The sequence below is a fragment of the Apium graveolens genome, chromosome 5, assembly GCF_009905375.1.
Source record: "Apium graveolens cultivar Ventura chromosome 5, ASM990537v1, whole genome shotgun sequence".
NCBI classification, from domain to species: Eukaryota; Viridiplantae; Streptophyta; class Magnoliopsida; order Apiales; family Apiaceae; genus Apium; species Apium graveolens.
This window is the reverse complement of record NC_133651.1, coordinates 127718412-127737245: the sequence shown is the minus strand read 5'-3', so window position 1 is coordinate 127737245 and position 18834 is coordinate 127718412. Positions and strand designations below refer to the sequence as shown.

The 18834-nt window shown below is 35.8% G+C and overlaps 1 pseudogene; it reads left to right on the top strand.

Moving 5' to 3' along the window:
* Positions 1-2097: 2097 nt before the first annotated feature.
* LOC141724480 (uncharacterized) lies at positions 2098-4682 on the top strand (annotated as a pseudogene).
* The last annotated feature ends 14152 nt before the right edge of the window (positions 4683-18834 follow it).

Sequence of the window (18834 nt, the reverse complement as noted above, 5' to 3'; positions counted from 1 at the left end):
ATATTGTAGGTACTTCTGAATATATTACTAATGCTGCTAATTATTTGAAAAATGAGTTTGAAATGAAAGATCTTGGAAAGACAAAGTTTTGTCTAGGTATACAGGTGGAACACTTATCCTCGGGCATATTTGTTCATCAATCAACTTACACCGAAAAAGTTCTTGATCGGTTTTACATGGACAAATCTCATCCACTAACTACGCCAATGGTTGTTCAGTCACTTGAAGTTGAAAAGGATCCATTCCATGCTAGGAAAGAAGATGAAGATTCACTTGGACCTGAAGTACCGTATCTCAGTGCAATTGGCGCTCTAATGTATCTTGCAAACAACACAAGACCTGATATAGCTTTTACTGTGAACCTATTGGCAAGATTCAGTTCTGATCTAACTAAGAGACATTGGGATGGAATCAAGCATATATTGAGATATCTCCGTGGAACAATTGACATGGGATTATTCTTTTCAAATAGTTCGAAATCGCAACTGGTTGGATACGCAGATGCTGGGTATATGTCATATCCTCATATTGGACGATTACAAATAGGATACTTATTCACATACTATGGAACAACTGTCTCTTGGAAATCTACAAAATAAACCATGGCTGCACCTTCATCAAATCACGCAGAATTACTAGCAATTCATGAAGCAAACAAAGAATGTGTCTGGCTACGATCCGTAACATATTCCGCAATCATGTGGATTATCAAATGTCACAGACAATCCTACTATTTTGTTCTAAGATAATTCGGCCTGCATTAAACAGCTAAAAAAGGATATATCAAGGGAGATTGGGAGATCGGACGAAACACATCTTACCAAAAATTTTCTACACTCACGAATTACAAGAGAATGGTGATATTGAGGTCCAACAAGTTCGCTCATGTGATAATTTGGCGGATATAATTACAAAGTCACTACCCACATCAACATTTGAAAAGTTGAGAAATAATATCGGAATGCGAAGATTGAAGAACTTATTACATCGAGATGTCAACATGTGAGATATTTTATTCAGGGTAAGACTTTTTTCCTTCGTCAAGGTTTTTATCCCATCGGGTTTTTCTTGCAAGGTTTTTATCCCATCGGGTTTTTCCTTGCAAGGTTTTAACGAGGCAGTCAATACCTGTAAAAGTTCACATCTGACCATAAGGGGGAGTGTTGTAATATTTGATTGCCAGATAATCCAGAAGCTTGTATATAAGTCGGTTAAGAAACTTAGTTAGAAAGATAAAACTTATATATATTACTATATTTAGGCGGCAAAATCTCCGGAGTCCTATAAATAGGACTTGTGTCTGCCTTAACTAGAATGACGGAAAGAGTAATAATATATCCTCAAGTTCTCTCCCACCCCTCTTGTCCTCGTATTAGGGGTGTACACAACCCAATCAAACCGACCAAACCAATCCGAACCGACCCTATTTCGGCCGATCCAAACCGATTTTTTTCAACCCGATACATATTTGGGTTGAAAAAATGTCGACCCGATTTAATTGGGTTGGATATGGGTTTCGATATTTTTAAACCGATCCAGTCCAACCCGATTAAAAATATATTTACATGTTAATTTATTAATTTTTTAAAGAATGTGTCATTCTTTTTGTTTATCGAGTTCAATGTTTAAAGACTAAATATTGTATTATCACTCTCTTTTGGATGTTTAAGTCATATCTGACATTGATGATTGTAATATTTTGTTGAATTATTTTCGAGTGTTTCAGACTTTGAGACTTTCCGCTTTATTTTATAATTATTAGTATTTGTATTGAATATTTACTAAACCGATCAAACCGATCCAAACCGAAGTATTACAAATTGGTTTGGTTTACAAATTTAAACGGTTCGGTTTGGGTTGACATTTTGAAAACCCGAATTAATTGGGTTGGGTTGCTAAATTCCCTCAACCCGCCCAACCCGATCCGTATACACCCCTACCTCGTATAATATTTTATGCAATATTATTAATTTACAACAAACTAAATATAAATCTATATATTTTTGTTTGTTAAGGAGATAGGAAGATTGGAATGCTAAATAATTTTATTTTAAACCTTGGAGATGCCCTAATTAGCGGTCTTTGTCAAATTGTCAGTACCGCTCAAAGCAGTTAGTGTCCTTGACTCTTTGTGAAGCTAAAACCCAATTCACATATTCTCATAACCCCCAAAAAATCTCTTCATACTTTCCTTTGTTCAACTAAAATCTTTAATGGCTGAGAAGCTTTCAGTTCCTCTTGTTCTTCCAAACCCACCACCCACAAAACCATTTTTTCAAGAAAATCACCACAATCCAACCACCACTTCTCCTTCACTAACCCCTCTTTTACAAGATTATCTTCTCCAGCAAAACCCCACAAACCCATAAACCCAAAACCCCAAATTTCAATTCCTTTTCGAGAACTCGAAAGCGTATTGGAAAGCATAAGGACCCAAATAAAGGCAAGCCATGGTCAAGTTCCAATCTTTCTCCAGTAGGTGAGCAAACCCTTCAAGCTTTATTGAATTCTGATTTCGAAACTGATCAATTTGATGGAATTTTGTGTAATTTGTTGAGTTCAGTTGAGGATAAATCTTGTTATGATGTAAAGTCTTTGTCTTTTGATGTTTTGGGGGTGATTAAGGGGTTAGGGTATCATAAGAAATGTGATTTAGCTTTGAGGGTGTTTGAGTGGGTTTGAAATCGGGATGGTTTGGAGAATTTGTTAGATGGGTCTGTTGTTGCTGTGATAATTAGTATGCTTGGTAGAGATGGTCAGGTTTCGACTGCTTCAAATTTGTTTCATAAACTTGAAAAAGATGGTTTTGTTGGAATTGATGTTTACGCGTATACTTCTTTAATAACTGCGTGTGCTAGTAATGGGAGGTACAGAGAGCTATATCGATTTTCAAGAAAATGGAGGAAGAGGGTTGTAAGCCTACTTTGATTACGTATAATGTGATTTTGAATGTGTATGCAAAAATGGGTATGCCTTGGAAAAAGATTATGGTAGTTTTTGATGGTATGAAGCGTGCCGGGGTTGCTCCCGATGCATATACTTATAATACTCTGATAAGTTCTTGTAGACGTGGGTCTTTGTATGAAGAAGCTAAACAGATTTTTGAGGAAATGAAAGTAGCCGGCTTTACACCGGATAAGGTTACTTTCAATACGTTATTGGATGTTTATGGGAAGTGCGGGAGACCTAAGGAAGCTATGAATGTTCTGAAGGAGATGGAGTTCCATGGTTTATTGCCTAGTGTTGTTACTTACAATTCGTTAATTTCAGCTTATGCTAGGGATGGTATGTTGGATGAAGCCATGGAGTTTAAAAGTCAAATGGTGGAAAAAGGGATGAAGCCAGATGTGTTCACTTATACTACTTTATTGTCAGGCTTTGAGAAAGCTGGCAAAGATGAGGCTGCAACAAGGATTTATGAAGAGATGAGGAGTACAGGATGCAATCCAAATATCTGTACCTTTAATGCCCTGATTAAGATGCATGGTAACAGGGGGAATTTTAATGAAATGATGAAGGTTTTTGAAGAGATTAAGCTTTCTGGTTGTGATCCGGATATTGTCACTTGGAATACACTTCTGGCAGTGTTCGGGCAGAATGGTATGGATACGGAGGTTTTTGGAGTATTTAAAGAAATGAAGAGATCGGGATTTGCTGCTGAAAGGGACACTTTTAATACTTTAATTAGCGCATATAGCCGGTGCGGAGCTTTTGACCAAGCAATGATTGTTTATAAGAGGATGTTAGAAGCAGAAGTAACTCCTGACCTTTCCACCTATAATACTTATTTAGCAGCATTGGCACGAGGAGGGATTTGGGAAGACTCTGAGGAAGTACTCGCTGAAATGAAGGATAGAGGATGCAAGCCTAATGAGCAAACATATAGTTCGTTACTGCATGCTTACGCAAATGCAAAAGAAATTGAACGGGTGCGTGTTCTTGCAGATGATATTTATTCCGGCAAGATTGAGCCACATGTTGTTCTTTTAAAGTCCCTTATCTTGGTCAGTAGCAAATGCGACCTTTTAATGGAAACTGAAAGGGCTTTCTTGGAGTTCAGAAAAAAAGGTTATTCCCCTGATATAACTATTCTGAATGCCATGGTTTCTATATATGGCCGGCGACAGCTTGTTACCAAGGCTAATGAGATTATCAACTTCATGTTAGGGAGTGGGGTAACTCCTACTTTGACAACATAAATTAGTTTGATATACATGTATAGTCGATCAGCAAATTATGAGAAATCTGAAGAACTACTGAGAGATCTTTTAGGGAAAGAAATCAAGCCTGATGTCATTTCATATAAAACAGTAATATATGCTTACTGCAGACGAGGTAGATTAAAAGACGCATCACGTCTGCTTACAGAAATGAAGAAATCCGGAGTTACTCCAGATGCAATCACATACAACACCTTTGTGGCTAGCTATGCAGCTGATGCAATGTTCGTGGAAGCTGTTGATGTGGTTCAATACATGATCAAGCAAGGATGTAGACCAAATGAAAGCACATACAATGCCATTGTAGATTGGTATTGTAAGCTTAACCGTCGTGGCGAGGCAATTAAATTTATTGCGAATGTTCGCCAACTTGATCCACACATTCGTAAAGGGGAAGAGAGTAGACTATCAGACAGAATTGCGAAGGTGGACCAATTAAGAGAGAGGAAATCATTTTGAACATGCTATTGAACCTATAGACACATAAAGTTGCAGTTTCAGTTGGAATTCCTGAAAGTCACTATGATTTTTAGGGGTGAGCGCAGTGCGGGCGGTGCGGTTTTTTCCTCAAACCGCAAACTAAACCGCACATGCGGTTTGATCAAATTTTCAAACCGCAACCGCACCGCGTACCCTCAAAAACCGCATAAATCACACCACAAAAATGCCGTGCGGTGTGGTGCGGTTCACTGTGGTTTATACATTACAAGTTCGAAAATTTTAAATAAATACAAAACTTAAATTAATTAAATTTCCGAATAATATAACAAAGTCGCCAATATTCTTCAATAATGCAAATTAGAAATTTACTGTAAAGTTTAACGTAGAAGCTTGGCTCGGAAATTAAATTAAATGAGTTCACTATTAAATAGGTGGCTTTGTACCATGTTTCTCAATATTTTTGAAAAAACACAAATAGGATGATCGTCACACAACAATTGGTCTTGCAGAAACAAGATGATCACTAAGCAAACACTCATAGTATGTTAAATGAAATCAAACTTAATAAATGGAATCATGAAATATAAGTATTATTTATATATATTAAATATTGCGGTGCAGTGCAGTTTGAACCGCATTTCAGAAATTTAAACCACAACCCGCACCGCACCGCGCGGTTTATTAAAAATTGAAACCGCAACCGCACCACGAAAATTAAAAACCGCGTTTTGCGGTGCGGATTGGTGCGGTGCGAGCGGTTTATGCGGTTTTTTGCTCACCCCTAATGATCTTGCTAGCCACTTATGCTGCCTGTAACATGTAGTATGCTGGTCAGACAATGACCAGTGATATATGCTGTTGTATACTATAATTTGGGCCTTCAATATACTGTAGCATCGTATAGATTGTGTATGTAAGAATTTTGAGCTAGCACAAGGCCTACAATGATTCCAAATTAGAATGTGGAAATGTAAGAACCTCAAGCTTTGTACACTAGTCTATACATCATTATACAGCACTGCCACAATATGAATCTTCCCCTTCTGTCATAATCCTTTTTTCTGGCTTTGGCAGGATAATAATCATTCAATTATGTGGTTCTCTGTCTTCTCTATGGTTACAATTCAACAATCTTATATCCTATTGCTAATTGTTTTCTGTCTTGTATCCTACTAGATTGACATTTTAAGTTTAGTTGGTCTGATCTTGGAATTTTTTTTAATTCTTATTCTTATCATGTGTAGCTGACGTTCAAAGTTAAATTGCATGGTGTTGTTGCCACAAAGTCCGACAAATTATGAATCTCTATCATTATCTATCATCCGCTACATCAATATCTCCTTGAGCTTATTGATGTTGTTATACCATATTATTTTGACCTGGATTTGAATATACTTTAGTGTCTGATAGGTTGCGTACATAAGGCTCTTGAGATATATGCTAAGGTTTACGTGTGCAGTTTCAAACAGGGCCTTTCATGTTCTAAGTAGAACCTCGAGATATGTACATCTGCATTACTAAAGAAGCAATATATGTCAGATGGAAAAGAAATTATGGCAAATCTTCCCTTGATGTTATCATGTGGCCTCCTTCCTACAACAGTTTATGTTCATAAATCGTCAAGCTTATTTTTTAAATGTCACTTCATGTGCTTTGTTGTTATTGTGCTTAGTGTATATCAGAAGTTCCATTCTCCCAGAATTATTTTCATTCCCATGCATAAAAGTTCACAAAAGTTGTTGTGAACTAAGATTATTCGTACCACAGAGATTCTGGCAAAATGTTGAAGGTTGAAGTTCTAATTTAATCTTTTATTTTCTAGAATACATCTTCCTGCATGTCATTACATCTGAGCCAAAGATAACCTTAGCATCTTCATTTTTCCACAAATGTATTTTTAGAATGTTGTTTAGTCAGTTGTGCATATTTGTACTTCTTTGTAAGTGATGTGATTTTTATTAAATTTGTTATATTAGAACAAAAATGAGAGGTAAGCGCAAAAATTCTTTCTTAATAGGGGTTGACAGTCCAAAATTTAAAGAAAACCAAATTCATGATTATTTATTCTTTTTTCAATTACAATTACCAGATATTATATAATCCAGAATAGAATGCCACATTCATTGGGTTCTTTAAAAATAAAGTTAACAGTTTTTTGGCAACATACATATTCAGATATTTATATATTTATCTAAACAATTCGCTCAAATATACACATACATAAATACGCATGTACATATTTATTTACAATAATTCGCTCAAATATATTTATAAATATTTACAAATATGTCAACCATAACAAAATATTAAATTGTAACAATCGAGTAATTGTAGAGAATTATAAAAATTAGGGTTAAGATATTATTGGAAAAAAAACAAGGGTTTATGTGATTTGGGGATACACTTCAAAAAACTAATTCTAAATGATAACAATTTCGAATCTTTTCTCAAAATATTTATGTATTCTTGTATAGGAATAAAGTCCACGTAATTCGTGTTGGAACCGATAATTCTTTTCTTTGGGAGTAAGTCATCCGTATATAATAAGTTTCTTTGTTTATTATTCTTTTTCCATTATATTTGATTTTTTAGTTTTATAATGACCTGGACCTTTATTAATCTTTTATTATGACCCGATAACAATTATGAAATTAGGTTTATATATAGTATCAACAAGTCCCCCTATTTACTAAAGGTTTCCTTGAGTGAATACTTATTTTTATTTTACTTTCTCATATCTCTTAAATTAACATAAAATTAAACTTGTCACGATAGCTAGTTATTCAAGGTTTTGATTACCTTACGTTTTTTATTTTGCTTACTTATATTTGCTAAGTTAATATAAAATTAAACTTGTTACGATAGCTAGTTATTCGAGGTTTGATTTGTCTCTACCATACATTAAGGTCAACTAAGACATATCTCTGACCTTTTAATTTGTAATTTTTATGTTTCATACTCACGAGTCACGAACAATTCTCTAATTTCTCTAGCATGTAGTACATGGATACAAAGTACATACACGCAAGTGTTGGAATTATATGAATAAAGTTAGATTAATGTTTTCATTTTTATTTTTATTTTGTAACTCCTAATTTAGTGATATATTAACGGGGAGGTTACAAAATTAAATGGTTTTTAATAAGTTACAAATGGTTGTGTCATGATTATATACATTTAATTTTTTAACCTCCCCATTAATATATCACTAAATTAGGAGTTACAAAATAAAAATAAAAATAAAGAAACTAATTTAATTTTATTCATATTATTACAACAACAATTACTAGGATATATCTTTTCTAAGATATTTCTTTTGTTATCCCTTCCATAAGTTAATATATATGAGAGATTTTATGGTTAAACCCTTGTTTTGCAATCTCTGACAATTCGATTCGGATCCGAATCATGTTTGAGTCTGCCTGCGCATTGTATGCTTTCAAGCATCGTTTATTTTGAATTATTAGATATTATACTTGACTCTGCTTACACATTGATGCGGGTTGTCTGTAATCCACAAAATTGCCTAAGGACTCTACTTACCAATTTATTATCTCTTGCACTACACCATAAATGGTCTTCAGCAATATCAAAAAAAAATGTTAAAAATGCTGAAAAATGCAGCCATAAGACATAAGGCAACACTTTAGTCAATTTTGAGAGTGTTGGAAATTTGCATGTGGCCTTTGATATTATGCCAACACATTTTAGAAAGCTATGTCAACATCCATATTATGTTATTTTAGAGTTCTATAGCAATATTTTTTACTCAATAGCAACACCAGTACCGGTGTTGGCTTTGACCCTTTGACAACACCCTTTAGTCAATTGCGACATTCATAGGGTGTTGCCTTAAATTTTATTGCAACATCTTTTCCCTTCTATAGCAGTTTATAGCAACACGGACTAGTTTGCACTGTTAAGGTTTTAACAAAATTTTTACAAGCTAAGGCAACATTTTTTGTGGTAATTATTTAATAGCTTTTTTCCAAAAAAATAAATAAATCTTGATATTAATCAATATTCATCCCAACAATATATCAACCAAATGCAAATCAACTTAAAATCCAACATAAATACTTTGATTAAAAAACTTCCAACTTGAAAGTTTCAAGTCAAACTTAGATAACAATTCCAACCTAAAGTTTAAATTCTTACTTAAATTATATAACTAGTACAAGTTATAAACTTCCGGTCACATAAAAGTAACGGCTCAGTAAGCAATAATTGTAAAACAAAAAAGCAGACCGTAAGATTCTCAATCTGAATGACCTTCTGGAACCTCTGCCTTAGATTAGGGAGGCCCGGCTATCTTTAACCTAAACGAAATGAAAACTGAGTATTGATGTATGCATGAGCTTTAATAGATACAACTAGAGACTGAGACTCTAGCTCCGAAATCTCATCTCGTAGTGAAGCTGCCTTGGCATAATTCTCACTCTGAATTGCATCATGTAGGTCTGCCCTGAAAGAATGAAGCACATTAAAATGGATGCTTCGGTAAAACAAAATTATCTACGATGGAACCAAAAAAATAATACAACATAGTTTACATGGAAATACAGAAGACCAAGCAGTTTCAAGTACATTATAAATTCACCGAAGTCCTAAAATGCATATAGATTTGTCATGAGACTCACTTTTCAAAGTCGATCCCCTTTTCGCTTCCTGTTACTTGATAACTTCAGCATCAACCTTTTAATAGGATAACTTAATCAACAAGTGTAGTTAACTTCAAATAATAATTTAGTAATTTTCTTTGTAATTGTAGAATATGAAACATTTTTGCATAAGACATAGTAAATCAAAGAACAACTTTAGTTCCTTAATGACAAATATTATGAAAAATAATCAGTAACAACTATATATCATTTAGATAAAAGTATATCATCTCACCTTAGTAAGTTTGTTCCTGAGCTCTTGTGCAATTTCATATTGCTCCCATTCAGTGCATATTTCCTGTACAAAAACACTATAGGCTAAAACAACTGCTTTTCTTCATACATATAGTCTCTAAAATGATAGGATCATTATAAACCTGTACATGAGTCCCCAAGTCCAACTGCTAAAAAATCATCATATCCTCCATGACAAAATCACTACGCTCTATGCTTGCATCCGACTCATGATCATTTCTGTTGTGAATATGTTGTGTACTTGATGATTACCTAAACAAAACATCTAAGTAGATTTTACTTAGTGAAATAATGTAGCACTCGACGGATAAGAATTATAGTCCCGACGGATAACTCATTATAGTCCCAACGGATGATTAACTTATTATCCATCGAGTGAGTAGCTTATGTAATAATAAGTTTGTAGAACAGTGTTGTATGCACCTTTGTATAGAATCTGGAGTAGCATATAAGTCATGTTGACTTTAACTAGATATGCAGAATAGGTTGATTAACTGTACATAAGCAATGTCTTGTAATTTTGTGTAAGTGAAATGAAGTCAAGTGCCAAAATAGCTACCAACGGATGTTTAGCAAAGCTTCGACGGATGACCAAAATAGCTACCAACGGATGCTTAACAAAGCTTCGACGGATGATCAAATGACTATCAACGGATGTTTAACATAGCAGTCGATGGATGATAAATTAAGTCATCGACGAATGATCTGAAAGTCGACAGATGATCATTTCAAGATTCAAACATCAGTTGAACAGTGAAAGCTGACACACAGCCGTTGAGTTGGATACAAGTACACTGTGGAAGCCCATTAACTGGGTAATAAAGGACGAAAAGCAGCAAATATCAAGACTGTTAGATTTTATATTTGTTCAGTTCTTTTAACTTTGTAATCTTGGTAATATATAAACCAAGAGAGTAGCAAATAGAAAAACAACTGAGATAGCTAAGAAACAACAACAGAGAAATCTTTGTAAGCACTATCTTTAGCATTTCCTGTGTTCTTAACAGTTCTATTTTGTGTAAGCAGCTGTGAGCATTTCTGCACACAGAGTCCTCTCGATATATTAAATATATCTCTGGTGGAATTGTTTAAATCCACCAGAAAGTTTTTAAAGACTCTTGTTTTTAATTACTTATGTTTTGATTCATTCAAGTTTACATTCCGTATTGTGTTAATCAAAACAAATATATCCATAATCGAGTTGAACATTTTTATTTCAAGAAAAAGGTTCAAGAATTCCATTCAACCCCCCTTCTGTAATTCTTGTTATATTGTTAAGGGACTATCAATTGGTATCAGAGCAAGCTCTTAATCTACAAAGAGTTTAAAGATCAAAACAATTCAGCAAGATGAACAAGAAAGATGTTGGAGTCAAGATTCCTTTTCTTGATAAAGATAATTACCATCATTGAAAGGTAAAGATGCATCTTCATATGCTTTCTCAAGATGAGGCCTATGTGGACTGCATAGAAAGAGGCCCTCATGTTCCTATGAGAGCTGCAACAGGAAATGAACCATCTGTTCCAAAGCCAAGGCATTAATGGTCTGATCCTGATATTGAACAAGTCAGGAAAGATAAAAAGGCCATGAACATTCTGTTCAATGGTGTTGATGCAGACATGTTTGATAACATCATCAACTACAAGACTGCCAAGGAAGTTTGGGACACAATACAGATAATCTGTGATGGTACTGAGCAAGTAAGAGAAAATAAAATGCAGCTCCTGATTCAGGAATATGAGCATTTTCACAATGAAGAAAGTGAGTCACTCATTGACATTTTTAGTAGATTCCAAAAGCTACTAAATGCTCTTAAATTGCATGGAAGAGTCTATTAGACTAAAGACTCCAATCTGAAATTTCTCAGATCTCTTCCAAAGGAATGGAAATCAATGATAGTCTCATTGAGAAACTCACAAGATTATAAGGAGTTTACTTTGGAGAGACTGTATGGCATTCTGAAGACCTATGAGCTTGAGATAGAGCAGGATGAAAGAATGGAGAGAGGAAAGAAGAAAGGAGGATCCATTGCACTAGTGGCTGAACTGGAAAAGGAGAAGGAAGTGAAGATGGAAGCTGTGGAATCAACTTCAAAGGCCTGTGAAAGCAAGGGTAAAGGGCTAGCTGCAGAAAGTGAAGATTCATTGAGTCAAGATGACATGGAGGACATTGATGAGCACCTAGCATTCCTTTCAAGAAGATTTGCCAAGCTCAAGTTCAAGAAGAACTTTGGAGCTGCCAAGCCTAATAGAAACATGGTGGATAAATCAAAATTCAAGTGTTTCAAATATGGCTTGGCAGGGCATTTTGCAAATGAGTGTAGAAAGTCAGATTCCAGTAAGAAAATATTTGAGTCTGTAGATTATAAGCAAAAATACTTTGATCTACTCAAACAGAAGGAAAGGGCTTTTATAACACAAGAGAATGACTGGGCAGCTGATGGTTTGGATGAAGATGAGGATGTCAGCTATGTCAATCTAGCCCTTATGACCAAGTCTGATGAAACAGAGACAAGTTCCTCAAGCAATCAGGTAATCACTACAAACCTTGCACATTTATCTAAAGCTGAGTGTAATGATGCAATAAATGACATGTCTACAGAATTGTATCATTTGTGTGTTACACTTAAGTCTCTCACTAAAGAAAATGCTAAAATCAAAGAAAATAACTTGTTTTTGAGTGAGAGGAATAATGTGCTTGAGTCTCAGTTTGTTGAGTTTGAGAAAATAAAAATTGAGTGTAGAATTGCCAAGGAGGAATTAACTGAGTCCTTGAAAAAGGAAGAAATTTTAAAGAAGCAGCTCGATCGTGAACAGGAGGTGATTAAAGCATGAAAAACATCTGGAGATGTTCATGCTCAAATCACCAAGGTTCAAGGAATTGAGTCTTTTTGTGATGAATCCTGGAAAAAGAATAAGGAGAAACTAGAACCTATTTTGGTAGATGGATTGCTGACAGATGTAGACTCGACGGATGATGAGAACTATCCGTCGGATAACAAAAAGTGTTATCCGTCGAATGATAAAAATCCTCATCCGTCGGCTGTGAGCAAACCCATTAGCAAAGCCAAATTAACCAAGCTAAATGAAAAGTATTGGTCTATTTCCAAGAACTTTGTTTCAGGAGAGTCAAGTCAAGCCAAGAAAGGGAAGAAGGCTAATGTTGGTCACATGACTGTCAAACAGTTCAGTGACAGACTTGAGAAGATAGAGGTAAAAACAGAGACTAAAAGGAAAAACAATAGGAATGGTAAAGTAGGGATTAACAAACATAATTACTACACACCTGACAAATATGCTCCTAGAAAAATCTGTGTCAAATGTGGTAGTGTAAATCATTTGTCTGTTAATTGCAAATCTGCCATGCCTACTCCCATGTCTGTTCAGCCTCAATTCTCTAACATGAATGCCATGCCTCCCATGCCTGTTAATGCTATGCCTACACAGAACATGAATGCACAGTTTGCTAATATGCCATTTGCACCTAATCCATATTATGTTGCATACAATATGCCTCAAATGCCATTTAGCATGCCTTACTGGAATAACATGTTTGCACCAAGCATGCCATTTCCTGTTAGCCATAACATGCATGATAATTCTGTTGCATCTAGTGGTTTCAAAGGCCCAACCCAAATGACTAAGGAAGAATCTGAAATTCCTAAGTCAAATGAGTTAACACCTAAGAAACAGAAGAAGAAAGCTAACAAGGCAGGACCCAAGGAAACTTGGGTACCAAAATTAACTTGATTTGATTTTGATGTGTGCAGGGAAACAGAAGGAATCTTGGGTACTTGGATAGTGGTTGTTCAAGACACATGACTGGTGATTCTACCCTGCTCACAGAGTTTAAAGAGAGAGCTGGCCCAAGTATCACTTTTGGAGATGACAGCAAAGGTTATACTGTGGGATATGGCTTGATTTTAAAGGACAATGTCATCATTGAAGAGGTTGCCTTAGTGGATGGTCTCAAACACAATCTGTTGAGTATCAGCCAGCTTTGTGATAAAGGCAACTCAGTAACCTTCAACAAAGAAACCTGTGTTGTGATTAATAATTAAAACAACAAAGTGGTTCTCACTGGTGTGAGAAGAGGAAATGTGTATCTAGCTGACTTCAACTCAACTAAAGCAGAATCTGTAACTTGTCTTCTCAGTAAAGCAAGTCAAGATGAAAGTTGGCTATGGCACAAGAAGCTATCCCATTTGAACTTCAAGACCATGAATGAGCTGGTAAAGAAAGAGCTAGTTAGAGGCATTCCTATGGTGGAGTTTACAAAGGATGGACTGTATGATGCCTGCCAAAAAGGGAAGCAGATTAAAGCATCATTCAGGAAGAAACTTGATTCAGCAATTGAAGAGCCTCTGCAACTGCTTCACATGGATTTGTTTGGACCAGTCAATATATTGTCAATCTCAAAGAAAAGATTTTTCCTAGTAATTGTAGATGATTTCTCAAAGTTCTCTTGGACCTATTTCCTAAAGTCCAAGGATGAAGCTAGTGAAATCATCATCAATCACATAAGGCAAGTTAACAATCATCCTGATTTCAAAGTTAGAAGAATCAGGAGTGATAATGGAACTGAGTTCAAGAACTATATCATGAGAGCATTTTGTGAGGAAAATGGAATCTTGCATGAGTTTTCAGCAGCAAGGACTCCACAACAGAATGGAGTAGTGGAAAGAAAGAATAGATCTCTTATTGAAGCTGCAAGGACAATGCTTGAAGAATCAAAACTACCAACATACTTCTGGGCTGAAGCTGTAAATACTGCATGCTACACTCAGAACATCTCTCTGATTAATCAAGCAAGATGCATGACACCTTATCAATTGTTCAAGAACAAGAAGCCAACTCTGAACTTTCTTCATATCTTTGGCTGTAAATGCTATATTCTGAGAAATCAAACTGAAATGGGAAGTTTGATGCTAAAGCAGATGAAGGAATTTTTGTTGGATATGCTGTTGGTAAAGCATATAGAGTCTACAATCTAAGAACCAACATTGTTGTTGAATCTATACATGTTGTGTTTGATGATAAAAAGATTGAAGGACTAATAGATGGAGATTACCATGAGAGCCTCAAATTCGACAATGTTGAGATGGTCAGTGATGAAAGTGATGATGAGAGTGATCAAGAAACAGTGTCTAAGGATAATGCAGACAAATCTACTACAAATGAAGCACAAAACTCAACATCCGTCGAGTTACATAATGCTTCATCCGTCGAAAGGCAATCTGTATTATCCGTCGGAAGACAACCTGCCTCATCCGTCGGTACTCAAAATTCACCATCCGTCGGGTTATTAAAAGGAGCAGGAAGTCAAGGCAGATCACCCATAGAAAGCACCCCAATCTCAAATCAAAGATCCACAAACTCAGGGGGAGTTTCTAGCAATCAAAACTCAATCACACATCAAGACAACATTGAGGTCTCTTCATCTAGGGCTAATCTACCTCAACCAAGAAAATGGACAAAAGATCACCCCTTTAAACTGATTATTGGTGATGTTTCTTCCAGAGTTCAAACCAGGAGAGCAACTCAAGAAGAATGTCTATACAGTAGCTTCCTGTCTAAGGAAGAACCAAAGAAGGTAAAAGAAGCCTTGTTAGATCCTGATTGGATTTTAGCTATGCAGGAGGAGCTAAACCAATTTGAAAGGAATAAAGTATGGAAGCTGGTACCCAAGCCTACAGGAAAGAATCCAATAGACACCAAATGGGTATTCAGAAACAAGATGGATGAAAATGGCATAGTAGTAAGGAACAAAGCAAGATTGGTTGCTAAAGGCTATTGTCAGCAAGAAGGAATAGATTTTGATGAAACATTTGCTCCTGTTGCAAGACTTGAAGCCATTAGAATCTTCTTAGCCTATGCAGCCCATGCCAATTTCAAGGTCTATCAAATGGATGTCAAAAGTGCCTTTCTGAATGGAGATTTGGAGGAAGAAGTGTATGTAAGTCAACCTCCTGGCTTTGAAGATCCAAATTTCCCAGAGTATGTCTATTATCTACTGAAAGCACTTTATGGACTGAAGCAAGCACCTAGAGCCTGGTATGACACTTTATCAAAGTTCCTTTTGGAAAATCACTTCACAAGAGGTACTGTAGATAAAACTTTATTTTTCAGAAATATGAATGGCTCTAGCATACTTGTTCAAATTTATGTAGATGATATTATTTTTGGCTCTACAGATGAGAAACTTTGTAAAAAGTTTGCCAAACTGATGCAAAGCAAGTATGAAATGAGTATGATGGGAGAACTAACTTACTTTCTTGGTTTATAAGTTAAGCAAGTTAGTGATGGAATATTCATCAGTCAAACTAAATATATTTTTGATCTTTTAAAGAAGTTTGATCTAATGGATTGCACATCTGCAAAAACTCCCATGGCCACTGCAACTAAGCTTGAACTAAACACAACTGAAAAGTCTGTGGATATTTCAAGTTATAGAGGCATGGTTGGCTCACTTCTGTACTTAACAGCTAGTAGGCCAGATATAATGTTTGCTACATATTTGTGTGCTAGATTTCAGGCTGATCCTAGAGAGTCTCATTTGATAGCTATTAAGAGAATCTTCAGATATCTCAAAGGAACACCAAACCTTGGCATTTGGTATCCTAGAGATTCTGGCTTTGATCTAACTGGTTATTCAGATGCAGATTATGCAGGTTGCAGAATTGATAGAAAAAGCACAACAGGAACCTGTCAATTTTTAGGAGACAAGCTTGTGTCATGGTTCAGTAAAAAGCAAAATTCAGTTTCTACTTCTACAGCTGAAGCTGAATATATTGCTGCTGGCAGTTGCTGTGCACAGATTTTATGGATAAAAAATCAATTGCTAGACTATGGTTTGCAAGTTGAAAAGATTCCTATTTTCTGTGACAACACAAGTGCAATTGCCATCATTGAAAATCCAGTGCAACATTCAAGGACAAAGCATATAGACATCAAGTACCATTTCATAAGGGAACATGTAATGAATGGTACTGTAGAGTTACATTTTGTTCCAAGTGAGAAGCAACTTGCAGATATTTTTACCAAGCCACTGGATGAATCCACCTTTTCTAGGTTGGTAAGTGAGTTAGGCATGCTTAATTACTCTTGAATTTATCTGAATTATTTTGCAAGTTGAAAAGTAGCCAGAAATTTAACTGATTTTTAGTCTTGGATGAAAATTTTGGCTAAGACAAAATTTGCATCTCGACGGATGACCATTATCCATCGAGTTGAGTCATCCGTCGATATACAAATTGTAAATAAAAATTAATTACTTTTCTGGAGTATTTAAAGCTCGACGGATAACAGCTTATCCTCATCCGTCGAAGTGTCTAAATCTTAACTGTGAATTCCCTGAACATTATCCATCGAGTATACTTACAGTTTGTAAGCATTACACGACGGATAATGGGTAGAATTTTTACAGTTTATTTTAAAACGGCTGTTTTAGGCAATTTCTTTTGGGTAATTTACTTCTCTTTATTATTTTTATCCGTTGATTTTGAGTAAAGTATAAAAGCTTATTTCATTCTAATCATTTTCTTTTATCACTCTCAAATTCAACTGTGTTATTTCATTCTCTCTCAAGCAAAAATCCTCTTTCTCTTCAAGCTTTTCTTCTCTAACAATGGCATCCGTAGTAAAGATCATGTCACAGACTGGGTTCATCTATGAGAAGAACAACTTCACTGCTTTGGTCAATAAGGGAATTCATCAATCTGAAGACTATCATAAGATGATGGACTTCGTGAAAAACTGCAAGTTAAGTTTTGCAATGCTGGAATCACCCACAATTTATTGTGAAGTTGTTGAGGAGATGTGGACAACAGCAATCTACAACTCTACTGACAAAACAATCACTCTGACCATCAAAGGTAATGATTTCTGTATCAATAGTGATGTAATAAAAGCATGTTTCAAGATTCCTGATGATAATGTGACTGCACCACACACTGACACTGATATTGTCAATATGCTTAATTCCATTCATTATGCACTTCCTACTGCAAAACTAAGTGAAATTAGAAGACTAGGTCTTAGGAAGGAATGGAGTTACTTGTGTGATGTAGTAACTAAAGTCTTTTCTGGAAAAATCAGTAATTTTGATTCTGTGAATATTTCCATGCTTAACATGCTATACATGCTAGTTACAGACAAATATTACAATTTCAGTGACCTTGTTGTGTATGAGTTAGGTTTTAAACTAGGTGACTTAGCCAAAAGAGGAAAGAATGTTTACTATGCTAGATTTTTTATGCTTTTGGCTAACCATCTTTGTCAAGAGATTGTACTTGAGAACCTTAACAACAAATTAGCTTGTTAGGTTCAAGAGAGAAGAATCATTGCAGTCTTGAACAGAGCCAACCATCACAGGGATGTGCCAATGTTCTATTTTCCTGTAATGCTGACACCTCAGGTAAGTGAGGTAAGTTCATCCATACCCTCAACCATTCCAATCTCTTCTATTTCTTTGACTTCAGGCATGGCTATGGCAACTGTGGCAATGACCAAACAGTTGCCTACCAAAGCTGCCAAAACAACTGCAATTTCTAAATCCAAATCAAAGAAACCCCCCTCTGGTATCTCTCAAAAGGTACCAGTTCAAAAATCTACCAAAACCAAAGAGGGGAGTGTGAAGGAGGGTAAGATAGGTGAGGGAAGGGGTGAACATCAAAGAAACCCCAAGGATAAGGTTGGAAAGTTGAGTGAATCCCAGCCTAGCCACACTGCAGTTTCCCAATAAACTGTAGTGCTTAAAAAGGACAAAAGCTCACTTCTAGCTGCATCCTCCCAAAAGGATGTGGCTATTGAACAAAGCTCTCATCCAAGAGCACAGGCCAAGAGGGTTAGGGACACAAGCTCACACCAAACTTACACTAGAAAGAAGAAATCCAAAACAACTAGGGATGCACAGGGTACACACTTAGTGCAAACTGGTGCTAAAGACACAGTCCTTGCACCTTCTCAAATTCAGATTGATGTGGCTCCAATAAATGTAGAGTCACAGCCAAAATCTCTCATAATATAAGCCACAGAAACACAATACTCACCAACTAACTCACTGGAAGTGGACATGATAAACACTTCAATTCCTGATTCCCCTTCTTTAACTCTGTTGGGGAAGCCAAAATCTAGTGCAAGTGAGCATCATCTTTTAGATGATTTGTTGGCTCACTTGCCAATTCTTTCTGATTCTATTGTGACATCTGTGCCTCAAATAACTTCAATCAACACAGAGTCAACAATAGTTTCTCTTCC